Source organism: Phyllobates terribilis, unplaced genomic scaffold (assembly GCF_046119375.1).
Source record: "Phyllobates terribilis strain yellow unplaced genomic scaffold, ASM4611937v1 Scaffold_123__1_contigs__length_5148117, whole genome shotgun sequence".
NCBI lineage: Eukaryota > Metazoa > Chordata > Amphibia > Anura > Dendrobatidae > Phyllobates > Phyllobates terribilis.
In genome coordinates this window covers 409,354-435,876 of record NW_027362883.1, presented here as the reverse complement: position 1 = coordinate 435,876, position 26,523 = coordinate 409,354, and the positions used below count along the sequence as shown (strand labels likewise).

Sequence of the window (26,523 nt, the reverse complement as noted above, 5' to 3'; positions counted from 1 at the left end):
CAGAAAAGGCATTGTAGCAAACCAAAAAAGAAATTTTAAGCGCAGCAGAGTAACCAGCGCACATACCTGTTAGCTCAGGTGAGTTTAAAAGGCTGCTGTTGATAACAAGGGCATTTGCTAAATAGATGGTGTGTGTGCAACAATATACTGAAAGGTCAATTATATTGTGCAGCTTATCTCACCACCTGTAGTTATTTAGGTGAAAGCTCCAAAATGCTTGCCTAATATGTCTGTTTATCCAAAAGGAAGTAAAAAGGGAGAGCTAGAAAGATAGCATTGCATCACATTACATGGCAATGCAATGCACAGTTGCTGAAGTTGAACCAAAATGAGCTTGTAATCTGGCTTCTGCAACTTTGAACATGAAAAATCCAATGAGGAGAAGAAAAGCAGAGCCAAAGAGTCCATCCCAAAATCCGACAAACAAGCAAAATGAACAAAAAACATTGAATTCAATTCTTTCTGATTTTAGAAACTGCATTAAAGAAGGGGTGCACCGGTCCTGGAGATACTGCAATACCAGGTCAATGCGTGGAGTGGACAGAGCAAGCTCTTTTTCCATCTCCCTGTTCTAAAAATCCATTTAATATATGGTCCCCAGATAGGGGACGTATCAGATATTAAACTGATAAGAACAGATACTACACTTGATCTTAGCCAAAAGGCCGAGAAGCGATAACCAGAATTGGTTTCAAACTACGGAGCCACCCAAGGATCCTAAAAAGTCCATTTGTGGAGATGAGCTCCTGGACTCCCGTTAAGAAGACATGTTGTCAACCTCTAGATCCCTTACATGCCTGCACTTTTCGGCTTGCTGCTGCTGCAATCCACGCGTTTTAGATCTGCATAACTCCACCTCTTTAAACACAGCACCTTCACCCCCTGCTGTTCCCACCCGCCTCAACACCGTTGGAAGGGAGGAGAACCAATTAAGGCGGGGGGTGGGGTGGAACGAGCAGCTGTCTACCCTTAGCAGGAGGGCTCCTGATTACATACCTCTCCTGCTGCTGCTGCTGCTGGCTGTCCAGCAGCAGACTGAAGGTGGCTGCTGCTGTGCACAGGTATATAAAGGCTCAGAGCCTATTATGACACGCGCAGCCAGCGTTCCATTGCCACATTCCATCTACTGCAGGCAGGATACCTGGCTGGCTGAATGTCGCTGAGAAGCTCACAGAGACCGCCATAAGCAACAGTTTAACAGAATGCCACAGACTAATCAACCAAACTTTTTGGGTTGGGTTCTCTTTTATAGTCTGCAGGCATTAAATGAAAGAAGTCAGTGTTCCAGCAGAAGGAGACAACGTTTCAGAAAAGGCATTGTAGCAAACCAAAAAAGAAATTTTAAGCGCAGCAGAGTAACCAGCGCACATACCTGTTAGCTCAGGTGAGTTTAAAAGGCTGCTGTTGATAACAAGGGCATTTGCTAAATAGATGGTGTGTGTGCAACAATATACTGAAAGGTCAATTATATTGTGCAGCTTATCTCACCACCTGTAGTTATTTAGGTGAAAGCTCCAAAATGCTTGCCTAATATGTCTGTTTATCCAAAAGGAAGTAAAAAGGGAGAGCTAGAAAGATAGCATTGCATCACATTACATGGCAATGCAATGCACAGTTGCTGAAGTTGAACCAAAATGAGCTTGTAATCTGGCTTCTGCAACTTTGAACATGAAAAATCCAATGAGGAGAAGAAAAGCAGAGCCAAAGAGTCCATCCCAAAATCCGACAAACAAGCAAAATGAACAAAAAACATTGAATTCAATTCTTTCTGATTTTAGAAACTGCATTAAAGAAGGGGTGCACCGGTCCTGGAGATACTGCAATACCAGGTCAATGCGTGGAGTGGACAGAGCAAGCTCTTTTTCCATCTCCCTGTTCTAAAAATCCATTTAATATATGGTCCCCAGATAGGGGACGTATCAGATATTAAACTGATAAGAACAGATACTACACTTGATCTTAGCCAAAAGGCCGAGAAGCGATAACCAGAATTGGTTTCAAACTACGGAGCCACCCAAGGATCCTAAAAAGTCCATTTGTGGAGATGAGCTCCTGGACTCCCGTTAAGAAGACATGTTGTCAACCTCTAGATCCCTTACATGCCTGCACTTTTCGGCTTGCTGCTGCTGCAATCCACGCGTTTTAGATCTGCATAACTCCACCTCTTTAAACACAGCACCTTCACCCCCTGCTGTTCCCACCCGCCTCAACACCGTTGGAAGGGAGGAGAACCAATTAAGGCGGGGGGTGGGGTGGAACGAGCAGCTGTCTACCCTTAGCAGGAGGGCTCCTGATTACATACCTCTCCTGCTGCTGCTGCTGCTGGCTGTCCAGCAGCAGACTGAAGGTGGCTGCTGCTGTGCACAGGTATATAAAGGCTCAGAGCCTATTATGACACGCGCAGCCAGCGTTCCATTGCCACATTCCATCTACTGCAGGCAGGATACCTGGCTGGCTGAATGTCGCTGAGAAGCTCACAGAGACCGCCATAAGCAACAGTTTAACAGAATGCCACAGACTAATCAACCAAACTTTTTGGGTTGGGTTCTCTTTTATAGTCTGCAGGCATTAAATGAAAGAAGTCAGTGTTCCAGCAGAAGGAGACAACGTTTCAGAAAAGGCATTGTAGCAAACCAAAAAAGAAATTTTAAGCGCAGCAGAGTAACCAGCGCACATACCTGTTAGCTCAGGTGAGTTTAAAAGGCTGCTGTTGATAACAAGGGCATTTGCTAAATAGATGGTGTGTGTGCAACAATATACTGAAAGGTCAATTATATTGTGCAGCTTATCTCACCACCTGTAGTTATTTAGGTGAAAGCTCCAAAATGCTTGCCTAATATGTCTGTTTATCCAAAAGGAAGTAAAAAGGGAGAGCTAGAAAGATAGCATTGCATCACATTACATGGCAATGCAATGCACAGTTGCTGAAGTTGAACCAAAATGAGCTTGTAATCTGGCTTCTGCAACTTTGAACATGAAAAATCCAATGAGGAGAAGAAAAGCAGAGCCAAAGAGTCCATCCCAAAATCCGACAAACAAGCAAAATGAACAAAAAACATTGAATTCAATTCTTTCTGATTTTAGAAACTGCATTAAAGAAGGGGTGCACCGGTCCTGGAGATACTGCAATACCAGGTCAATGCGTGGAGTGGACAGAGCAAGCTCTTTTTCCATCTCCCTGTTCTAAAAATCCATTTAATATATGGTCCCCAGATAGGGGACGTATCAGATATTAAACTGATAAGAACAGATACTACACTTGATCTTAGCCAAAAGGCCGAGAAGCGATAACCAGAATTGGTTTCAAACTACGGAGCCACCCAAGGATCCTAAAAAGTCCATTTGTGGAGATGAGCTCCTGGACTCCCGTTAAGAAGACATGTTGTCAACCTCTAGATCCCTTACATGCCTGCACTTTTCGGCTTGCTGCTGCTGCAATCCACGCGTTTTAGATCTGCATAACTCCACCTCTTTAAACACAGCACCTTCACCCCCTGCTGTTCCCACCCGCCTCAACACCGTTGGAAGGGAGGAGAACCAATTAAGGCGGGGGGTGGGGTGGAACGAGCAGCTGTCTACCCTTAGCAGGAGGGCTCCTGATTACATACCTCTCCTGCTGCTGCTGCTGCTGGCTGTCCAGCAGCAGACTGAAGGTGGCTGCTGCTGTGCACAGGTATATAAAGGCTCAGAGCCTATTATGACACGCGCAGCCAGCGTTCCATTGCCACATTCCATCTACTGCAGGCAGGATACCTGGCTGGCTGAATGTCGCTGAGAAGCTCACAGAGACCGCCATAAGCAACAGTTTAACAGAATGCCACAGACTAATCAACCAAACTTTTTGGGTTGGGTTCTCTTTTATAGTCTGCAGGCATTAAATGAAAGAAGTCAGTGTTCCAGCAGAAGGAGACAACGTTTCAGAAAAGGCATTGTAGCAAACCAAAAAAGAAATTTTAAGCGCAGCAGAGTAACCAGCGCACATACCTGTTAGCTCAGGTGAGTTTAAAAGGCTGCTGTTGATAACAAGGGCATTTGCTAAATAGATGGTGTGTGTGCAACAATATACTGAAAGGTCAATTATATTGTGCAGCTTATCTCACCACCTGTAGTTATTTAGGTGAAAGCTCCAAAATGCTTGCCTAATATGTCTGTTTATCCAAAAGGAAGTAAAAAGGGAGAGCTAGAAAGATAGCATTGCATCACATTACATGGCAATGCAATGCACAGTTGCTGAAGTTGAACCAAAATGAGCTTGTAATCTGGCTTCTGCAACTTTGAACATGAAAAATCCAATGAGGAGAAGAAAAGCAGAGCCAAAGAGTCCATCCCAAAATCCGACAAACAAGCAAAATGAACAAAAAACATTGAATTCAATTCTTTCTGATTTTAGAAACTGCATTAAAGAAGGGGTGCACCGGTCCTGGAGATACTGCAATACCAGGTCAATGCGTGGAGTGGACAGAGCAAGCTCTTTTTCCATCTCCCTGTTCTAAAAATCCATTTAATATATGGTCCCCAGATAGGGGACGTATCAGATATTAAACTGATAAGAACAGATTTTTTTTTTTTTTTTTTTTTTTTTGAAAGCCCGAATTCGTGTACAAAACCCGAGTGCGCTTAAAAAAGTGACAAGTGCCACAAAAAAAGTGCACTAGGATGCTGGTCTTCTTGAAACCCTCTCCAAAAGGAGAAGGGTCCCCCAAACCATTCCCCGTCCCTCCGAGCCAAAAGGCCACAGCGAGGAACAGGGACAAAAAGCCACCTCCAGCCGAAGCCAGAGGCGACCCAATCTTACCCCCAGCACCTGCCCGAGTTCTCACCCGAGCAAGGCACTGGGAGCCAAAGACTGTGCTCCCCTCCCGGAAGAGGGGAGCCAACAACGCTCTCCTCCCGAAAGAGGAGAGCCAGGGGGGTTCAGGGGGGAGCGGAACCTGATGGCCACACACTCCCCCCCTAGACCTGCCAAGAGAGGAACCCGTAAGGGAACCGCATCCCGACAAAATCCTAGTAGGACGTGACACACGTGAATAAGTGGACACACAGTGACAAAGAAATTAAATAAATAGTGAAGGTTTCACAGTATAATACTGCCCGGACCTTCGACCGGGAATTGAAAAATTCCCCATCCTAAGGCCAGAAGGCCCGGAATAAGGGTGTGTGCGAAGAAAGAAAATTTGAAGTGCTTGTGCAAATGTGCCATAAACTCAAGTGGGGTTCCCAATCCCAGTGAGTTAAGGCACCCCAGGGTCACCACTCCTGGGGCACTTCACACTTCGGGCTTTCGATCTTCCCCGGCCCAATGGCGTCGATCCTGGGGGGCCATGCTTTCCACCAGATGACTATATTAGCCACCTGGCGTACTAACAAGCGCCTAAACCCCAGTGTGCATAATGTATCAATCTACTAGGGCGGCCAACATCCGAAACCGCCTTTTCGAAAGATACTACACTTGATCTTAGCCAAAAGGCCGAGAAGCGATAACCAGAATTGGTTTCAAACTACGGAGCCACCCAAGGATCCTAAAAAGTCCATTTGTGGAGATGAGCTCCTGGACTCCCGTTAAGAAGACATGTTGTCAACCTCTAGATCCCTTACATGCCTGCACTTTTCGGCTTGCTGCTGCTGCAATCCACGCGTTTTAGATCTGCATAACTCCACCTCTTTAAACACAGCACCTTCACCCCCTGCTGTTCCCACCCGCCTCAACACCGTTGGAAGGGAGGAGAACCAATTAAGGCGGGGGGTGGGGTGGAACGAGCAGCTGTCTACCCTTAGCAGGAGGGCTCCTGATTACATACCTCTCCTGCTGCTGCTGCTGCTGGCTGTCCAGCAGCAGACTGAAGGTGGCTGCTGCTGTGCACAGGTATATAAAGGCTCAGAGCCTATTATGACACGCGCAGCCAGCGTTCCATTGCCACATTCCATCTACTGCAGGCAGGATACCTGGCTGGCTGAATGTCGCTGAGAAGCTCACAGAGACCGCCATAAGCAACAGTTTAACAGAATGCCACAGACTAATCAACCAAACTTTTTGGGTTGGGTTCTCTTTTATAGTCTGCAGGCATTAAATGAAAGAAGTCAGTGTTCCAGCAGAAGGAGACAACGTTTCAGAAAAGGCATTGTAGCAAACCAAAAAAGAAATTTTAAGCGCAGCAGAGTAACCAGCGCACATACCTGTTAGCTCAGGTGAGTTTAAAAGGCTGCTGTTGATAACAAGGGCATTTGCTAAATAGATGGTGTGTGTGCAACAATATACTGAAAGGTCAATTATATTGTGCAGCTTATCTCACCACCTGTAGTTATTTAGGTGAAAGCTCCAAAATGCTTGCCTAATATGTCTGTTTATCCAAAAGGAAGTAAAAAGGGAGAGCTAGAAAGATAGCATTGCATCACATTACATGGCAATGCAATGCACAGTTGCTGAAGTTGAACCAAAATGAGCTTGTAATCTGGCTTCTGCAACTTTGAACATGAAAAATCCAATGAGGAGAAGAAAAGCAGAGCCAAAGAGTCCATCCCAAAATCCGACAAACAAGCAAAATGAACAAAAAACATTGAATTCAATTCTTTCTGATTTTAGAAACTGCATTAAAGAAGGGGTGCACCGGTCCTGGAGATACTGCAATACCAGGTCAATGCGTGGAGTGGACAGAGCAAGCTCTTTTTCCATCTCCCTGTTCTAAAAATCCATTTAATATATGGTCCCCAGATAGGGGACGTATCAGATATTAAACTGATAAGAACAGATACTACACTTGATCTTAGCCAAAAGGCCGAGAAGCGATAACCAGAATTGGTTTCAAACTACGGAGCCACCCAAGGATCCTAAAAAGTCCATTTGTGGAGATGAGCTCCTGGACTCCCGTTAAGAAGACATGTTGTCAACCTCTAGATCCCTTACATGCCTGCACTTTTCGGCTTGCTGCTGCTGCAATCCACGCGTTTTAGATCTGCATAACTCCACCTCTTTAAACACAGCACCTTCACCCCCTGCTGTTCCCACCCGCCTCAACACCGTTGGAAGGGAGGAGAACCAATTAAGGCGGGGGGTGGGGTGGAACGAGCAGCTGTCTACCCTTAGCAGGAGGGCTCCTGATTACATACCTCTCCTGCTGCTGCTGCTGCTGGCTGTCCAGCAGCAGACTGAAGGTGGCTGCTGCTGTGCACAGGTATATAAAGGCTCAGAGCCTATTATGACACGCGCAGCCAGCGTTCCATTGCCACATTCCATCTACTGCAGGCAGGATACCTGGCTGGCTGAATGTCGCTGAGAAGCTCACAGAGACCGCCATAAGCAACAGTTTAACAGAATGCCACAGACTAATCAACCAAACTTTTTGGGTTGGGTTCTCTTTTATAGTCTGCAGGCATTAAATGAAAGAAGTCAGTGTTCCAGCAGAAGGAGACAACGTTTCAGAAAAGGCATTGTAGCAAACCAAAAAAGAAATTTTAAGCGCAGCAGAGTAACCAGCGCACATACCTGTTAGCTCAGGTGAGTTTAAAAGGCTGCTGTTGATAACAAGGGCATTTGCTAAATAGATGGTGTGTGTGCAACAATATACTGAAAGGTCAATTATATTGTGCAGCTTATCTCACCACCTGTAGTTATTTAGGTGAAAGCTCCAAAATGCTTGCCTAATATGTCTGTTTATCCAAAAGGAAGTAAAAAGGGAGAGCTAGAAAGATAGCATTGCATCACATTACATGGCAATGCAATGCACAGTTGCTGAAGTTGAACCAAAATGAGCTTGTAATCTGGCTTCTGCAACTTTGAACATGAAAAATCCAATGAGGAGAAGAAAAGCAGAGCCAAAGAGTCCATCCCAAAAGCCGACAAACAAGCAAAATGAACAAAAAACATTGAATTCAATTCTTTCTGATTTTAGAAACTGCATTAAAGAAGGGGTGCACCGGTCCTGGAGATACTGCAATACCAGGTCAATGCGTGGAGTGGACAGAGCAAGCTCTTTTTCCATCTCCCTGTTCTAAAAATCCATTTAATATATGGTCCCCAGATAGGGGACGTATCAGATATTAAACTGATAAGAACAGATACTACACTTGATCTTAGCCAAAAGGCCGAGAAGCGATAACCAGAATTGGTTTCAAACTACGGAGCCACCCAAGGATCCTAAAAAGTCCATTTGTGGAGATGAGCTCCTGGACTCCCGTTAAGAAGACATGTTGTCAACCTCTAGATCCCTTACATGCCTGCACTTTTCGGCTTGCTGCTGCTGCAATCCACGCGTTTTAGATCTGCATAACTCCACCTCTTTAAACACAGCACCTTCACCCCCTGCTGTTCCCACCCGCCTCAACACCGTTGGAAGGGTGGAGAACCAATTAAGGCGGGGGGTGGGGTGGAACGAGCAGCTGTCTACCCTTAGCAGGAGGGCTCCTGATTACATACCTCTCCTGCTGCTGCTGCTGCTGGCTGTCCAGCAGCAGACTGAAGGTGGCTGCTGCTGTGCACAGGTATATAAAGGCTCAGAGCCTATTATGACACGCGCAGCCAGCGTTCCATTGCCACATTCCATCTACTGCAGGCAGGATACCTGGCTGGCTGAATGTCGCTGAGAAGCTCACAGAGACCGCCATAAGCAACAGTTTAACAGAATGCCACAGACTAATCAACCAAACTTTTTGGGTTGGGTTCTCTTTTATAGTCTGCAGGCATTAAATGAAAGAAGTCAGTGTTCCAGCAGAAGGAGACAACGTTTCAGAAAAGGCATTGTAGCAAACCAAAAAAGAAATTTTAAGCGCAGCAGAGTAACCAGCGCACATACCTGTTAGCTCAGGTGAGTTTAAAAGGCTGCTGTTGATAACAAGGGCATTTGCTAAATAGATGGTGTGTGTGCAACAATATACTGAAAGGTCAATTATATTGTGCAGCTTATCTCACCACCTGTAGTTATTTAGGTGAAAGCTCCAAAATGCTTGCCTAATATGTCTGTTTATCCAAAAGGAAGTAAAAAGGGAGAGCTAGAAAGATAGCATTGCATCACATTACATGGCAATGCAATGCACAGTTGCTGAAGTTGAACCAAAATGAGCTTGTAATCTGGCTTCTGCAACTTTGAACATGAAAAATCCAATGAGGAGAAGAAAAGCAGAGCCAAAGAGTCCATCCCAAAATCCGACAAACAAGCAAAATGAACAAAAAACATTGAATTCAATTCTTTCTGATTTTAGAAACTGCATTAAAGAAGGGGTGCACCGGTCCTGGAGATACTGCAATACCAGGTCAATGCGTGGAGTGGACAGAGCAAGCTCTTTTTCCATCTCCCTGTTCTAAAAATCCATTTAATATATGGTCCCCAGATAGGGGACGTATCAGATATTAAACTGATAAGAACAGATTTTGCGTTTATATTTAAAATATCCTAGTCTTTATCTTTTCTTCAGAGCTTTAAAATAACATCTTCCATAGGTGATAGTTCCATATACTCAGGGCTCTTTTCTTTCCAAGCTTCTTCATATCCATTAGGTAGTACATATAAATTTCACTTAATGCCAGTCTTATACAATCCTTGACTTCTATATAGTCTCTTTTAAACAACAATATGTTTCTGGTCTTCCATAGAGCACTTTTAACACAACTCAAAGTGCACCATAAAACTCTCTCTTTTTCTTTCGTCATGTTTGGTAAAATCCCATATAAAACCACTTCATGGCTTAAAAAATTAAGACCAGATAAAAATTTTAAAAGCTCACCACAGTCTTTCCACACTTGCTGTGCAAAATCACAATTCCAAATAAGGTGCATAGTAGTCTCATCATTATTGCACTGATGCCTCGGGCAGGTTTGTATAGTGCTAAGTCTTCTTTTATACTGGAAATCACGAGTCGGTAAACATTCCTGCACAATCATCCAAGCTAAGTCTTTATGTTGATTCATCAGGTAAGGTGCATTTGTTAAATTCCATATTTTAGTGACTCTGCTATATGAATAATGGCTTATGGGCGTCAAAGTTTCTTTCTTTTTTAATTGCTGCAGCAGCTTCCTTGCATTCTTCAATGTCTCCATCTCAAAAGAATCTAGGCCATATAATCTGATAACTTTCTCCAGGATGGCATATTGTTGTGGAGGGGATAACAACACTGGGCTTGTTAAAGAAATGGATATCCACTTTCGCCTCCTAAAAATGTGGCCAGCTGCATATCTTAAAAAATGTGCCCAAGGGCTTGAAGCAAACATATATTTAAAACAGAGGCTAAAAAACTTGGAGTATAAAAACAGTTTGACGTTGGGAACATCCTTACCACCAAGGTGGTGCATCTTGTACATTGTTTCTCTCTTCACCTTTTCGAACTTAGAGTTCCACACAAATTCAAACAGCATTCTCTGTAATCTTCTCGCTGTAAGGTCACTTGGGGGATAAACATAACTGAGATATAACATGACAGGAAGCAGAAGGGCCTTAATAATTAAAACTTTACCTTCGATTGTTAATTTTCTTAATTTCCAAAAGTCAATCTTCTTTTGTATTTTGTCCCTTACTCCATCCCAGCTCTTCATTCCATCATTCTGTCGATCAAAAATCACGCCCAGAATTTTAATCTTCTCTGACTGCATCGGGAGATCAGGGATGGACACATCCGCCCAATTGCCACGGACAAAACAATCACATTTCTCAATGTTTAACTTAAAACCTGAGGCTTCACAAAAAAAATTGGTCGTTCTTATAGCTCTCCTGAGAGCGGCAGGTGATGAACAAAAAATAGTAATATCATCCATGTAGCCCATTACCTTCACATCTCTTCCATGTCCTCCAGGGATAGGGACACCTTTAATCACTTTATCCTCTCGTAGCATAGATAAAAGAGGCTCTATTGCACATATAAATAGCACTGGGGACAAAGGGCAGCCTTGCTTCACACCTGAATGCAAAAACACTTCATTAGACAAAAATCCATTGATTAAAATTTTACTAAAAGAGTTCTTATATAAAAGTGCCACTTGCTTGATAAAAATTTCAGGGAAGCCCATTTTTTTTAAAACCAACCATAGAAAACAATGAGAGACACGATCAAAAGCCTTTTGAAAATCCAACGATAAAATTGCTAAGTCTTGCTTCCTGGATTGCTGGTACCATATGACATCGCGGATGGTATTGAGATGCTCCGCAACTCCTCTTCCTGGCACCCCACATACCTGGTCTTCATAAATAACTTTGGATAAAACTTTTTTAAAACGGTTCACTAAAATTTTGGACATCAACTTGTAATCAACATTCAACAGTGTGATTGGTCTCCAGTTTGCCAGATGGGATTTGGCTCCTTTTTTAAAAATCAGGGAGACCAGACCACTTCTCCAAGATATAGGCAGGATATCACACTTAAAAGCTTCTTTGATTACTAAAAACAAGTCGGGTTTTAAAAAATTCCAAAATTCACGATAAAATTCAACAGGCAAACCGTCAGAACCAGGGGTTTTCCCATAGGAAAAACTTTTGATAGCAGCATCTACTTCCGACAAGGTGACTTCAGTGCATAACAATTCTTGGTCTTCGCGGCTCAGACTATTTTTTAATGAATTAAGGGCATCTTCAGTAAAAGACTGGTCTATAGTTTTCTCATTAAAAAGCTGCTGATAAAACTGGTGAGCTTGGTTGAGCATACCTTCAGTTGTAGTTTCACCCTCTAATTCTGTTATCATTTCCTTAGCAGCAACTACTTTTTTAAAAAAAAATCTTGAGCACTTTTCATTTTTCTCCATCACTTCAATTTTTGAGTTATAAATTATTTCCTTACCCTTCGACTCTATACTCTTTTTAATTTCTTTTTTTGTTGCTTCAATTAAATCGTCCATTTCAAGTCCCACATCTCTTAGTTGATAACAGGTCTGCAATTTAGTAATAAGCCTTTTATGCCAAGCGGACTTTTCTCTTGCATTGGCTATGCTGACCTTGATAAAAAAACTTTTTATCTTCATCTTGCTGTATTCCCACCATTCTAGCAGAGTTAAAAATTTTTGTTGTTTTGTTCTTAAATAATTAAAAAACGCTTTAAAATCTGTTCTTACCTTAGGATCTTGTAACAATGTTGTATTTAGCCTCCAAACTCCTCTTGCCTTGACAAGCCCAGGTAATTCTAACTCTGATAGCAACATCTTATGATCTGAAAAAATGTTTGGGATTAAGACAACAGATTTGACATTCACATATTGGGACATGAAAATAAAATCAATACGAGATTTAGAAGAAGAGTTCTCCCAAGTATAACCGGGATCATTACTACGGATCTCTTTCCAGGAGTCTCTAAGAAAAAAATCAGTTAACAAATCCTTTAGTTGTTTCTCTGTTTTGTCTTTTTTAGGAACGGTGGAACTCCCGCTTCTCCCTTCACCAGGCAAGACACAATTGAAATCCCCACAGAACATCAGAGGCGATGAACCAGGTAGGTAATATTGCACATCTTCAAACAACTGATGTCTCTCTTCCTTCACCGGAGAAGCATAAATGTTCAAAAGTCTAAAGTCCACACCTTTAAAACTAATATTTAAGAAAAGAGCACGTCCAGAAGAAATGTCCACAAAAGAGTTGATTTTAAAGTCATGCGACCTAAACAGCACTCCAATGCCAGAGGAACGATTTTCATTATCTCCGGACCAGATAGAGGGCCCATGAGGCCAATCTTTTCTTAAATCTGCATAATTCATATCAAAGTCAATGTTACATTCTTGCAAACAAAAGACATCACAGTCCACTGTTGACAGGTAGGAAAACAAAGCAGCCCTTCTTGTAGAGCCCCTTATACTCCTCACATTGAGCGAGGCTACTTTAATTGATGAGGTCATGATAGGATAGTTCAGGTCACACTACTGTCAGAATCAGACATAAAGCCCACCGATGTTAACGGGCTCTGCACTTCTGAGTCCGAAAAAGAAATGTTTATAGGGTCTGAAGGCCTTGGCTCCTCAGGAGGGGCAGCGGGAGCCATTGGCTTGTATTGCAGAAGACTTGGTTTTAATGGACACTTCTTGGAAGTCTCCCTGGCCACATTCTCATCAGACCTATCATCTGTTTTCCTTTTCCTACGAGTTTCCAGCTCCATTGCTTCTTCCTCCGAGCTAAATGTCCCGATTTCAGCAGAGGGACTCCCCTCCACCACCATATCACCCGGATCAGAATCAGCAGCCCAGTCCTTAGATGAAGCTTCCCTCCTCTCAGGACGGACAGGTTTCTCAGCTGGAGGTTTCTGCATAGACGTGGGCTTATGCGCAGCAGGAATAGGAGAACTGGCAGGTTTTCCCTGCGCAGCAGGCACTGAAGTGCTTGTGGACCCGCCTACAGGGGGTTGTGTTCGCACAGTAGATACAGGAGCACCGGTGGGACCCCCCTTAGCAGCAGGAGCAGGAGGGTTGGTTGGCTTCCTCTGTGCAGCAGGTGCAGACGTACCACCTGATGTACTAGCAGGCTTGGTCTGTGGAGCAGGTACTGGAGAGCTAGAAGACTGCCCCCGCGCTGTAGACGCACCCGCAGGAGCAGGAACAGCAGAGGGTTGCCTCTGCCCCCCGGGAGCAGATGGAGGCACACGGGCAGGTTGCTTTGCCAGCGTTTCAGCATAGGTTTCCGCCTTTTTCTTCAAAGGACACTCCCGGAAGGAGTGACCTGGGACCCGGCAGATGTTGCACACCATCTCATTGGTACAGTCCATTGTGGCATGTCCATGCTTGTAGCACTTCTTACAGATTGCCACCTCCTCCTTGCAGTTCTCATAAGTGTGACCGAAACACATGCATTTCCGGCAGAAGAGGGGCATGTCCGGGTAGAAGAGGCGCCCCCGCTCCCTACCGATCAGGAAACTTGACGGAGGATGACGCTGACCACCAATGCCATTTGGATCTTCACAAAATTTAACAAAAAATTTATGCTTTCCCGTCCAGAGGTTTTCCTCATTCATGACCTTGTGGGAATACCGCAGTTCTGGGAAATAGTTTTGAAGAAAGCAAATAATATTAACTAAGGGAACATGAGGGTTGCTCATCTGAACCACGAGCGGCTTCTCTCCACCGGAGTAAAGGATGACAAAGGTGAGTCCTTTAAGATCCTCATCTGAAAGGTGCAGGTGAATCTGGCGGAAGAGGTTCTGGCACGCATACTCCGACTCCAGAGTCAAAGTGAAGGAACCGGGGCGATCTTGAAGGGCCAGGATGTCTTCCCTCTTTACTCCTAGGATCTCCAGCAGCACTCTCCTCACGAAAAACTTCAAGGTCAACTTCTCCTTGGATGCATCGTCCACTTCGATCTTGAAAGAGTTCTTGATGCGAAGGTCACCAGCTCTGGCATAGCGCACTGCGGCCGCTACTGCTGATGCCATCTTCAAAAGGTAGATAGGGTCGATCGCCTTCTTGGTTTCTTTGCGTATCTGCCCCCTAAAGCAGCATGAGGCTTAAGACGGCTTTTACACCGCCGATGCCTCAAGGCCAAGGGCACGATTGGCTTAGAATCCGTCTGGCAAGATGTGGTATCTTAGCCAAAAGGCCGAGAAGCGATAACCAGAATTGGTTTCAAACTACGGAGCCACCCAAGGATCCTAAAAAGTCCATTTGTGGAGATGAGCTCCTGGACTCCCGTTAAGAAGACATGTTGTCAACCTCTAGATCCCTTACATGCCTGCACTTTTCGACTTGCTGCTGCTGCAATCCACGCGTTTTAGATCTGCATAACTCCACCTCTTTAAACACAGCACCTTCACCCCCTGCTGTTCCCACCCGCCTCAACACCGTTGGAAGGGAGGAGAACCAATTAAGGCGGGGGGTGGGGTGGAACGAGCAGCTGTCTACCCTTAGCAGGAGGGCTCCTGATTACATACCTCTCCTGCTGCTGCTGCTGCTGGCTGTCCAGCAGCAGACTGAAGGTGGCTGCTGCTGTGCACAGGTATATAAAGGCTCAGAGCCTATTATGACACGCGCAGCCAGCGTTCCATTGCCACATTCCATCTACTGCAGGCAGGATACCTGGCTGGCTGAATGTCGCTGAGAAGCTCACAGAGACCGCCATAAGCAACAGTTTAACAGAATGCCACAGACTAATCAACCAAACTTTTTGGGTTGGGTTCTCTTTTATAGTCTGCAGGCATTAAATGAAAGAAGTCAGTGTTCCAGCAGAAGGAGACAACGTTTCAGAAAAGGCATTGTAGCAAACCAAAAAAGAAATTTTAAGCGCAGCAGAGTAACCAGCGCACATACCTGTTAGCTCAGGTGAGTTTAAAAGGCTGCTGTTGATAACAAGGGCATTTGCTAAATAGATGGTGTGTGTGCAACAATATACTGAAAGGTCAATTATATTGTGCAGCTTATCTCACCACCTGTAGTTATTTAGGTGAAAGCTCCAAAATGCTTGCCTAATATGTCTGTTTATCCAAAAGGAAGTAAAAAGGGAGAGCTAGAAAGATAGCATTGCATCACATTACATGGCAATGCAATGCACAGTTGCTGAAGTTGAACCAAAATGAGCTTGTAATCTGGCTTCTGCAACTTTGAACATGAAAAATCCAATGAGGAGAAGAAAAGCAGAGCCAAAGAGTCCATCCCAAAATCCGACAAACAAGCAAAATGAACAAAAAACATTGAATTCAATTCTTTCTGATTTTAGAAACTGCATTAAAGAAGGGGTGCACCGGTCCTGGAGATACTGCAATACCAGGTCAATGCGTGGAGTGGACAGAGCAAGCTCTTTTTCCATCTCCCTGTTCTAAAAATCCATTTAATATATGGTCCCCAGATAGGGGACGTATCAGATATTAAACTGATAAGAACAGATACTACACTTGATCTTAGCCAAAAGGCCGAGAAGCGATAACCAGAATTGGTTTCAAACTACGGAGCCACCCAAGGATCCTGAAAAGTCCATTTGTGGAGATGAGCTCCTGGACTCCCGTTAAGAAGACATGTTGTCAACCTCTAGATCCCTTACATGCCTGCACTTTTCGGCTTGCTGCTGCTGCAATCCACGCGTTTTAGATCTGCATAACTCCACCTCTTTAAACACAGCACCTTCACCCCCTGCTGTTCCCACCCGCCTCAACACCGTTGGAAGGGAGGAGAACCAATTAAGGCGGGGGGTGGGGTGGAACGAGCAGCTGTCTACCCTTAGCAGGAGGGCTCCTGATTACATACCTCTCCTGCTGCTGCTGCTGCTGGCTGTCCAGCAGCAGACTGAAGGTGGCTGCTGCTGTGCACAGGTATATAAAGGCTCAGAGCCTATTATGACATGCGCAGCCAGCGTTCCATTGCCACATTCCATCTACTGCAGGCAGGATACCTGGCTGGCTGAATGTCGCTGAGAAGCTCACAGAGACCGCCATAAGCAACAGTTTAACAGAATGCCACAGACTAATCAACCAAACTTTTTGGGTTGGGTTCTCTTTTATAGTCTGCAGGCATTAAATGAAAGAAGTCAGTGTTCCAGCAGAAGGAGACAACGTTTCAGAAAAGGCATTGTAGCAAACCAAAAAAGAAATTTTAAGCGCAGCAGAGTAACCAGCGCACATACCTGTTAGCTCAGGTGAGTTTAAAAGGCTGCTGTTGATAACAAGGGCATTTGCTAAATAGATGGTGTGTGTGCAACAATATACTGAAAGGTCAATTATATTGTGCAGCTTATCTCACCACCTGTAGTTATTTAGGTGAAAGCTCCAAAATGCTTGCCTAATATGTCTGTTTATCCAAAAGGAAGTAAAAAGGGAGAGCTAGAAAGATAGCATTGCATCACATTACATGGCAATGCAATGCACAGTTGCTGAAGTTGAACCAAAATGAGCTTGTAATCTGGCTTCTGCAACTTTGAACATGAAAAATCCAATGAGGAGAAGAAAAGCAGAGCCAAAGAGTCCATCCCAAAATCCGACAAACAAGCAAAATGAACAAAAAACATTGAATTCAATTCTTTCTGATTTTAGAAACTGCATTAAAGAAGGGGTGTACCGGTCCTGGAGAAACTGCAATACCAGGTCAATGCGTGGAGTGGACAGAGCAAGCTCTTTTTCCATCTCCCTGTTCTAAAAATCCATTTAATATATGGTCCCCAGATAGGGGACGTATCAGATATTAAACTGATAAGAACAGATACTACACTTGATCTTAGCCAAAAGGCCGAGAAGCGATAACCAGAATTGGTTTCAAACTACGGAGCCACCCAAGGATCCTGAAAAGTCCATTTGTGGAGATGAGCTCCTGGACTCCCGTTAAGAAGACATGTTGTCAACCTCTAGATCCCTTACATGCCTGCACTTTTCGGCTTGCTGCTGCTGCAATCCACGCGTTTTAGATCTGCATAACTCCACCTCTTTAAACACAGCACCTTCACCCCCTGCTGTTCCCACCCGCCTCAACACCGTTGGAAGGGAGGAGAACCAATTAAGGCGGGGGGTGGGGTGGAACGAGCAGCTGTCTACCCTTAGCAGGAGGGCTCCTGATTACATACCTCTCCTGCTGCTGCTGCTGCTGGCTGTCCAGCAGCAGACTGAAGGTGGCTGCTGCTGTGCACAAGTATATAAAGGCTCAGAGCCTATTATGACACGCGCAGCCAGCGTTCCATTGCCACATTCCATCTACTGCAGGCAGGATACCTGGCTGGCTGAATGTCGCTGAGAAGCTCACAGAGACCGCCATAAGCAACAGTTTAACAGAATGCCACAGACTAATCAACCAAACTTTTTGGGTTGGGTTCTCTTTTATAGTCTGCAGGCATTAAATGAAAGAAGTCAGTGTTCCAGCAGAAGGAGACAACGTTTCAGAAAAGGCATTGTAGCAAACCAAAAAAGAAATTTTAAGCGCAGCAGAGTAACCAGCGCACATACCTGTTAGCTCAGGTGAGTTTAAAAGGCTGCTGTTGATAACAAGGGCATTTGCTAAATAGATGGTGTGTGTGCAACAATATACTGAAAGGTCAATTATATTGTGCAGCTTATCTCACCACCTGTAGTTATTTAGGTGAAAGCTCCAAAATGCTTGCCTAATATGTCTGTTTATCCAAAAGGAAGTAAAAAGGGAGAGCTAGAAAGATAGCATTGCATCACATTACATGGCAATGCAATGCACAGTTGCTGAAGTTGAACCAAAATGAGCTTGTAATCTGGCTTCTGCAACTTTGAACATGAAAAATCCAATGAGGAGAAGAAAAGCAGAGCCAAAGAGTCCATCCCAAAATCCGACAAACAAGCAAAATGAACAAAAAACATTGAATTCAATTCTTTCTGATTTTAGAAACTGCATTAAAGAAGGGGTGCACCGGTCCTGGAGATACTGCAATACCAGGTCAATGCGTGGAGTGGACAGAGCAAGCTCTTTTTCCATCTCCCTGTTCTAAAAATCCATTTAATATATTGTCCCCAGATAGGGGACGTATCAGATATTAAACTGATAAGAACAGATACTACACTTGATCTTAGCCAAAAGGCCGAGAAGCGATAACCAGAATTGGTTTCAAACTACGGAGCCACCCAAGGATCCTAAAAAGTCCATTTGTGGAGATGAGCTCCTGGACTCCCGTTAAGAAGACATGTTGTCAACCTCTAGATCCCTTACATGCCTGCACTTTTCGGCTTGCTGCTGCTGCAATCCACGCGTTTTAGATCTGCATAACTCCACCTCTTTAAACACAGCACCTTCACCCCCTGCTGTTCCCACCCGCCTCAACACCGTTGGAAGGGAGGAGAACCAATTAAGGCGGGGGGTGGGGTGGAACGAGCAGCTGTCTACCCTTAGCAGGAGGGCTCCTGATTACATACCTCTCCTGCTGCTGCTGCTGCTGGCTGTCCAGCAGCAGACTGAAGGTGGCTGCTGCTGTGCACAGGTATATAAAGGCTCAGAGCCTATTATGACACGCGCAGCCAGCGTTCCATTGCCACATTCCATCTACTGCAGGCAGGATACCTGGCTGGCTGAATGTCGCTGAGAAGCTCACAGAGACCGCCATAAGCAACAGTTTAACAGAATGCCACAGACTAATCAACCAAACTTTTTGGGTTGGGTTCTCTTTTATAGTCTGCAGGCATTAAATGAAAGAAGTCAGTGTTCCAGCAGAAGGAGACAACGTTTCAGAAAAGGCATTGTAGCAAACCAAAAAAGAAATTTTAAGCGCAGCAGAGTAACCAGCGCACATACCTGTTAGCTCAGGTGAGTTTAAAAGGCTGCTGTTGATAACAAGGGCATTTGCTAAATAGATGGTGTGTGTGCAACAATATACTGAAAGGTCAATTATATTGTGCAGCTTATCTCACCACCTGTAGTTATTTAGGTGAAAGCTCCAAAATGCTTGCCTAATATGTCTGTTTATCCAAAAGGAAGTAAAAAGGGAGAGCTAGAAAGATAGCATTGCATCACATTACATGGCAATGCAATGCACAGTTGCTGAAGTTGAACCAAAATGAGCTTGTAATCTGGCTTCTGCAACTTTGAACATGAAAAATCCAATGAGGAGAAGAAAAGCAGAGCCAAAGAGTCCATCCCAAAATCCGACAAACAAGCAAAATGAACAAAAAACATTGAATTCAATTCTTTCTGATTTTAGAAACTGCATTAAAGAAGGGGTGCACCGGTCCTGGAGATACTGCAATACCAGGTCAATGCGTGGAGTGGACAGAGCAAGCTCTTTTTCCATCTCCCTGTTCTAAAAATCCATTTAATATATGGTCCCCAGATAGGGGACGTATCAGATATTAAACTGATAAGAACAGATACTACACTTGATCTTAGCCAAAAGGCCGAGAAGCGATAACCAGAATTGGTTTCAAACTACGGAGCCACCCAAGGATCCTAAAAAGTCCATTTGTGGAGATGAGCTCCTGGACTCCCGTTAAGAAGACATGTTGTCAACCTCTAGATCCCTTACATGCCTGCACTTTTCGGCTTGCTGCTGCTGCAATCCACGCGTTTTAGATCTGCATAACTCCACCTCTTTAAACACAGCACCTTCACCCCCTGCTGTTCCCACCCGCCTCAACACCGTTGGAAGGGAGGAGAACCAATTAAGGCGGGGGGTGGGGTGGAACGAGCAGCTGTCTACCCTTAGCAGGAGGGCTCCTGATTACATACCTCTCCTGCTGCTGCTGCTGCTGGCTGTCCAGCAGCAGACTGAAGGTGGCTGCTGCTGTGCACAGGTATATAAAGGCTCAGAGCCTATTATGACACGCGCAGCCAGCGTTCCATTGCCACATTCCATCTACTGCAGGCAGGATACCTGGCTGGCTGAATGTCGCTGAGAAGCTCACAGAGACCGCCATAAGCAACAGTTTAACAGAATGCCACAGACTAATCAACCAAACTTTTTGGGTTGGGTTCTCTTTTATAGTCTGCAGGCATTAAATGAAAGAAGTCAGTGTTCCAGCAGAAGGAGACAACGTTTCAGAAAAGGCATTGTAGCAAACCAAAAAAGAAATTTTAAGCGCAGCAGAGTAACCAGCGCACATACCTGTTAGCTCAGGTGAGTTTAAAAGGCTGCTGTTGATAACAAGGGCATTTGCTAAATAGATGGTGTGTGTGCAACAATATACTGAAAGGTCAATTATATTGTGCAGCTTATCTCACCACCTGTAGTTATTTAGGTGAAAGCTCCAAAATGCTTGCCTAATATGTCTGTTTATCCAAAAGGAAGTAAAAAGGGAGAGCTAGAAAGATAGCATTGCATCACATTACATGGCAATGCAATGCACAGTTGCTGAAGTTGAACCAAAATGAGCTTGTAATCTGGCTTCTGCAACTTTGAACATGAAAAATCCAATGAGGAGAAGAAAAGCAGAGCCAAAGAGTCCATCCCAAAATCCGACAAACAAGCAAAATGAACAAAAAACATTGAATTCAATTCTTTCTGATTTTAGAAACTGCATTAAAGAAGGGGTGCACCGGTCCTGGAGATACTGCAATACCAGGTCAATGCGTGGAGTGGACAGAGCAAGCTCTTTTTCCATCTCCCTGTTCTAAAAATCCATTTAATATATGGTCCCCAGATAGGGGACGTATCAGATATTAAACTGATAAGAACAGATACTACACTTGATCTTAGCCAAAAGGCCGAGAAGCGATAACCAGAATTGGTTTCAAACTACGGAGCCACCCAAGGATCCTAAAAAGTCCATTTGTGGAGATGAGCTCCTGGACTCCCGTTAAGAAGACATGTTGTCAACCTCTAGATCCCTTACATGCCTGCACTTTTCGGCTTGCTGCTGCTGCAATCCACGCGTTTTAGATCTGCATAACTCCACCTCTTTAAACACAGCACCTTCACCCCCTGCTGTTCCCACCCGCCTCAACACCGTTGGAAGGGAGGAGAACCAATTAAGGCGGGGGGTGGGGTGGAACGAGCAGCTGTCTACCCTTAGCAGGAGGGCTCCTGATTACATACCTCTCCTGCTGCTGCTGCTGCTGGCTGTCCAGCAGCAGACTGAAGGTGGCTGCTGCTGTGCACAGGTATATAAAGGCTCAGAGCCTATTATGACACGCGCAGCCAGCGTTCCATTGCCACATTCCATCTACTGCAGGCAGGATACCTGGCTGGCTGAATGTCGCTGAGAAGCTCACAGAGACCGCCATAAGCAACAGTTTAACAGAATGCCACAGACTAATCAACCAAACTTTTTGGGTTGGGTTCTCTTTTATAGTCTGCAGGCATTAAATGAAAGAAGTCAGTGTTCCAGCAGAAGGAGACAACGTTTCAGAAAAGGCATTGTAGCAAACCAAAAAAGAAATTTTAAGCGCAGCAGAGTAACCAGCGCACATACCTGTTAGCTCAGGTGAGTTTAAAAGGCTGCTGTTGATAACAAGGGCATTTGCTAAATAGATGGTGTGTGTGCAACAATATACTGAAAGGTCAATTATATTGTGCAGCTTATCTCACCACCTGTAGTTATTTAGGTGAAAGCTCCAAAATGCTTGCCTAATATGTCTGTTTATCCAAAAGGAAGTAAAAAGGGAGAGCTAGAAAGATAGCATTGCATCACATTACATGGCAATGCAATGCACAGTTGCTGAAGTTGAACCAAAATGAGCTTGTAATCTGGCTTCTGCAACTTTGAACATGAAAAATCCAATGAGGAGAAGAAAAGCAGAGCCAAAGAGTCCATCCCAAAATCCGACAAACAAGCAAAATGAACAAAAAACATTGAATTCAATTCTTTCTGATTTTAGAAACTGCATTAAAGAAGGGGTGCACCGGTCCTGGAGATACTGCAATACCAGGTCAATGCGTGGAGTGGACAGAGCAAGCTCTTTTTCCATCTCCCTGTTCTAAAAATCCATTTAATATATGGTCCCCAGATAGGGGACGTATCAGATATTAAACTGATAAGAACAGATACTACACTTGATCTTAGTCAAAAGGCCGAGAAGCGATAACCAGAATTGGTTTCAAACTACGGAGCCACCCAAGGATCCTAAAAAGTCCATTTGTGGAGATGAGCTCCTGGACTCCCGTTAAGAAGACATGTTGTCAACCTCTAGATCCCTTACATGCCTGCACTTTTCGGCTTGCTGCTGCTGCAATCCACGCGTTTTAGATCTGCATAACTCCACCTCTTTAAACACAGCACCTTCACCCCCTGCTGTTCCCACCCGCCTCAACACCGTTGGAAGGGAGGAGAACCAATTAAGGCGGGGGGTGGGGTGGAACGAGCAGCTGTCTACCCTTAGCAGGAGGGCTCCTGATTACATACCTCTCCTGCTGCTGCTGCTGCTGGCTGTCCAGCAGCAGACTGAAGGTGGCTGCTGCTGTGCACAGGTATATAAAGGCTCAGAGCCTATTATGACACGCGCAGCCAGCGTTCCATTGCCACATTCCATCTACTGCAGGCAGGATACCTGGCTGGCTGAATGTCGCTGAGAAGCTCACAGAGACCGCCATAAGCAACAGTTTAACAGAATGCCACAGACTAATCAACCAAACTTTTTGGGTTGGGTTCTCTTTTATAGTCTGCAGGCATTAAATGAAAGAAGTCAGTGTTCCAGCAGAAGGAGACAACGTTTCAGAAAAGGCATTGTAGCAAACCAAAAAAGAAATTTTAAGCGCAGCAGAGTAACCAGCGCACATACCTGTTAGCTCAGGTGAGTTTAAAAGGCTGCTGTTGATAACAAGGGCATTTGCTAAATAGATGGTGTGTGTGCAACAATATACTGAAAGGTCAATTATATTGTGCAGCTTATCTCACCACCTGTAGTTATTTAGGTGAAAGCTCCAAAATGCTTGCCTAATATGTCTGTTTATCCAAAAGGAAGTAAAAAGGGAGAGCTAGAAAGATAGCATTGCATCACATTACATGGCAATGCAATGCACAGTTGCTGAAGTTGAACCAAAATGAGCTTGTAATCTGGCTTCTGCAACTTTGAACATGAAAAATCCAATGAGGAGAAGAAAAGCAGAGCCAAAGAGTCCATCCCAAAATCCGACAAACAAGCAAAATGAACAAAAAACATTGAATTCAATTCTTTCTGATTTTAGAAACTGCATTAAAGAAGGGGTGCACCGGTCCTGGAGATATTGCAATACCAGGTCAATGCGTGGAGTGGACAGAGCAAGCTCTTTTTCCATCTCCCTGTTCTAAAAATCCATTTAATATATGGTCCCCAGATAGGGGACGTATCAGATATTAAACTGATAAGAACAGATTTTTTTTTTATTTTTTTCCAAACACTCAGAAATTAAGTTTTATAATCTTAAATCATATATCACTAAACTCAAGATTTTAGTTCCATCATCGTGTTTAGATATTATATTTATATTTTTTCATTTGAATTAATATATATAAAGTTAAACATAACAATTCCTTTACAGTTTCAACAGTTTCCAAACAAATCACAACTGACATTACTTCACCCGGTTTCCCAAACTAAATATCCCCTTTTTCCCTTTTACTTTCCTCCCAACAAAACCCCTTAACTTCTTTTCTTCCTCCTCATGCTCTAACCGCATCTGTTCCCAATCATACTCTTCCTCATCATCTCTGAAAGTCACCACCTTCTCCAAAACTTTACCCTTTTCCTCTTTTACTTCTTTCTTTTCACCAGATACTTTCCTTGATCCACAATTTTCCTGTACCGTTACCTTTTTCTTCACCTTTAAACTTTCAACTTCTTTTCCCTGCTTATTCTCCTCTATAATTATCGCATCAACTTCCTTCTTCATTTTATCACCAATATCTTCCTTTTGTCCTCCAAAGTTCTTTTCAAAAGTTCCTTTGCTGCTTTCCATGTAACAATACCCAGAACTCCCGTTTACCATAATCCTCCCATTATGCAAATTTTCTTCTCCTGTTGTCCACACCAAAAAACGTCTCTTTCCGTTCCAAATACCAACTTTGTTCCTGTATAATTTCTGAAACTTTACCATCTTACATTTAGATTCCAAAAAAACCATTATCTCCTCTATTTCCACAAACGGATTGTCCATGTAAATTATCACACTCTTCGGTTTCCCCATGAATGATGCACTTACTCCAATTTTCCCAGAATCCTCTTCACTCCAGCATTTGAAAAAATGAATGCACTTTTCCTCAGAAACTAGAGTCACATCACAAACTTTACCTTGCTTTATTTCTTGCATACAGTAGATATCCTTCTCCAAAACTTCATGTTTCCTCAAAATTTCCAGAATCCATTTTTCTTCCAAAAAAGTTTCTTCCGTCTCCCGTTTCACAAAAAAACGTAAGCATCTCTTCTTTTTCCAAAACTCCATCTCAACAATCCGTTTTCCTTCCGTTTTTCCTTTTAATCCTCCAAATGTTGCCACCACAGCTATGTGTGGCGACAGTTGCCCCCCACAGCTATGTGTGGTGACAAGGTGATCGCCTCTCGTTGCCCAGGGACTAATCCGACTCCCTAATAGCAGCAGGGGGGTTTAGCTCCACCGAAGAGTGTAGCGATACCCCCAGGCCAAGGAGCCGGGTACCCCAAGCACCTCCCAGTCAAGACCAAGGCAGCAACCGCTAGATCACTGCACTTGATCTTAGCCAAAAGGCCGAGAAGCGATAACCAGAATTGGTTTCAAACTACGGAGCCACCCAAGGATCCTAAAAAGTCCATTTGTGGAGATGAGCTCCTGGACTCCCGTTAAGAAGACATGTTGTCAACCTCTAGATCCCTTACATGCCTGCACTTTTCGGCTTGCTGCTGCTGCAATCCACGCGTTTTAGATCTGCATAACTCCACCTCTTTAAACACAGCACCTTCACCCCCTGCTGTTCCCACCCGCCTCAACACCGTTGGAAGGGAGGAGAACCAATTAAGGCGGGGGGTGGGGTGGAACGAGCAGCTGTCTACCCTTAGCAGGAGGGCTCCTGATTACATACCTCTCCTGCTGCTGCTGCTGCTGGCTGTCCAGCAGCAGACTGAAGGTGGCTGCTGCTGTGCACAGGTATATAAAGGCTCAGAGCCTATTATGACACGCGCAGCCAGCGTTCCATTGCCACATTCCATCTACTGCAGGCAGGATACCTGGCTGGCTGAATGTCGCTGAGAAGCTCACAGAGACCGCCATAAGCAACAGTTTAACAGGATGCCACAGACTAATCAACCAAACTTTTTGGGTTGGGTTCTCTTTTATAGTCTGCAGGCATTAAATGAAAGAAGTCAGTGTTCCAGCAGAAGGAGACAACGTTTCAGAAAAGGCATTGTAGCAAACCAAAAAAGAAATTTTAAGCGCAGCAGAGTAACCAGCGCACATACCTGTTAGCTCAGGTGAGTTTAAAAGGCTGCTGTTGATAACAAGGGCATTTGCTAATTAGATGGTGTGTGTGCAACAATATACTGAAAGGTCAATTATATTGTGCAGCTTATCTCACCAACTGTAGTTATTTAGGTGAAAGCTGCAAAATGCTTGCCTAATATGTCTGTTTATCCAAAAGGAAGTAAAAAGGGAGAGCTAGAAAGATAGCATTGCATCACATTACATGGCAATGCAATGCACAGTTGCTGAAGTTGAACCAAAATGAGCTTGTAATCTGGCTTCTGCAACTTTGAACATGAAAAATCCAATGAGGAGAAGAAAAGCAGAGCCAAAGAGTCCATCCCAAAATCCGACAAACAAGCAAAATGAACAAAAAACATTGAATTCAATTCTTTCTGATTTTAGAAACTGCATTAAAGAAGGGGTGCACCGGTCCTGGAGATACTGCAATACCAGGTCAATTCGTGGAGTGGACAGAGCAAGCTCTTTTTCCATCTCCCTGTTCTAAAAATCCATTTAATATATGGTCCCCAGATAGGGGACGTATCAGATATTAAACTGATAAGAACAGATACTACACTTGATCTTAGCCAAAAGGCCGAGAAGCGATAACCAGAATTGGTTTCAAACTACGGAGCCACCCAAGGATCCTAAAAAGTCCATTTGTGGAGATGAGCTCCTGGACTCCCGTTAAGAAGACATGTTGTCAACCTCTAGATCCCTTACATGCCTGCACTTTTCGGCTTGCTGCTGCTGCAATCCACGCGTTTTAGATCTGCATAACTCCACCTCTTTAAACACAGCACCTTCACCCCCTGCTGTTCCCACCCGCCTCAACACCGTTGGAAGGGAGGAGAACCAATTA

At 44.2% G+C, this 26,523-nt stretch overlaps 14 non-coding genes and 2 pseudogenes across 14 annotated transcripts; all 16 read right to left on the bottom strand.

The window, feature by feature from the left end:
* Positions 1-486: 486 nt before the first annotated feature.
* Positions 487-677, bottom strand: LOC141202836 (U2 spliceosomal RNA). Its single transcript, XR_012273987.1, has one exon. It is a non-coding gene; the product is annotated as a U2 spliceosomal RNA (small nuclear RNA).
* A 1,115-nt stretch (positions 678-1,792) lies between these two features.
* On the bottom strand, positions 1,793-1,983 carry LOC141202835 (U2 spliceosomal RNA). Its single transcript, XR_012273986.1, has one exon. It is a non-coding gene; the product is annotated as a U2 spliceosomal RNA (small nuclear RNA).
* A 1,115-nt stretch (positions 1,984-3,098) lies between these two features.
* On the bottom strand, positions 3,099-3,289 carry LOC141202834 (U2 spliceosomal RNA). Its single transcript, XR_012273985.1, has one exon. It is a non-coding gene; the product is annotated as a U2 spliceosomal RNA (small nuclear RNA).
* Positions 3,290-4,404: 1,115 nt separating this feature from the next.
* On the bottom strand, positions 4,405-4,593 carry LOC141202645 (U2 spliceosomal RNA). Its single transcript, XR_012273868.1, has one exon. It is a non-coding gene; the product is annotated as a U2 spliceosomal RNA (small nuclear RNA).
* A 794-nt stretch (positions 4,594-5,387) lies between these two features.
* Positions 5,388-5,479, bottom strand: LOC141202735 (U2 spliceosomal RNA; annotated as a pseudogene).
* A 1,115-nt stretch (positions 5,480-6,594) lies between these two features.
* Positions 6,595-6,785, bottom strand: LOC141202831 (U2 spliceosomal RNA). Its single transcript, XR_012273983.1, has one exon. It is a non-coding gene; the product is annotated as a U2 spliceosomal RNA (small nuclear RNA).
* A 1,115-nt stretch (positions 6,786-7,900) lies between these two features.
* Positions 7,901-8,091, bottom strand: LOC141202830 (U2 spliceosomal RNA). Its single transcript, XR_012273982.1, has one exon. It is a non-coding gene; the product is annotated as a U2 spliceosomal RNA (small nuclear RNA).
* Positions 8,092-9,206: 1,115 nt separating this feature from the next.
* On the bottom strand, positions 9,207-9,382 carry LOC141202532 (U2 spliceosomal RNA; annotated as a pseudogene).
* A 6,231-nt stretch (positions 9,383-15,613) lies between these two features.
* Positions 15,614-15,804, bottom strand: LOC141202829 (U2 spliceosomal RNA). Its single transcript, XR_012273981.1, has one exon. It is a non-coding gene; the product is annotated as a U2 spliceosomal RNA (small nuclear RNA).
* Positions 15,805-16,919: 1,115 nt separating this feature from the next.
* On the bottom strand, positions 16,920-17,110 carry LOC141202396 (U2 spliceosomal RNA). The gene has a single exon (XR_012273671.1). It is a non-coding gene; the product is annotated as a U2 spliceosomal RNA (small nuclear RNA).
* Positions 17,111-18,225: 1,115 nt separating this feature from the next.
* Positions 18,226-18,416, bottom strand: LOC141201664 (U2 spliceosomal RNA). The gene has a single exon (XR_012272962.1). It is a non-coding gene; the product is annotated as a U2 spliceosomal RNA (small nuclear RNA).
* Positions 18,417-19,531: 1,115 nt separating this feature from the next.
* On the bottom strand, positions 19,532-19,722 carry LOC141202828 (U2 spliceosomal RNA). Its single transcript, XR_012273980.1, has one exon. It is a non-coding gene; the product is annotated as a U2 spliceosomal RNA (small nuclear RNA).
* Positions 19,723-20,837: 1,115 nt separating this feature from the next.
* LOC141202827 (U2 spliceosomal RNA) lies at positions 20,838-21,028 on the bottom strand. The gene has a single exon (XR_012273979.1). It is a non-coding gene; the product is annotated as a U2 spliceosomal RNA (small nuclear RNA).
* Positions 21,029-22,143: 1,115 nt separating this feature from the next.
* On the bottom strand, positions 22,144-22,334 carry LOC141202438 (U2 spliceosomal RNA). The gene has a single exon (XR_012273711.1). It is a non-coding gene; the product is annotated as a U2 spliceosomal RNA (small nuclear RNA).
* Positions 22,335-23,449: 1,115 nt separating this feature from the next.
* Positions 23,450-23,639, bottom strand: LOC141202569 (U2 spliceosomal RNA). Its single transcript, XR_012273819.1, has one exon. It is a non-coding gene; the product is annotated as a U2 spliceosomal RNA (small nuclear RNA).
* A 2,438-nt stretch (positions 23,640-26,077) lies between these two features.
* Positions 26,078-26,268, bottom strand: LOC141202384 (U2 spliceosomal RNA). The gene has a single exon (XR_012273659.1). It is a non-coding gene; the product is annotated as a U2 spliceosomal RNA (small nuclear RNA).
* Positions 26,269-26,523: the final 255 nt, after the last annotated feature.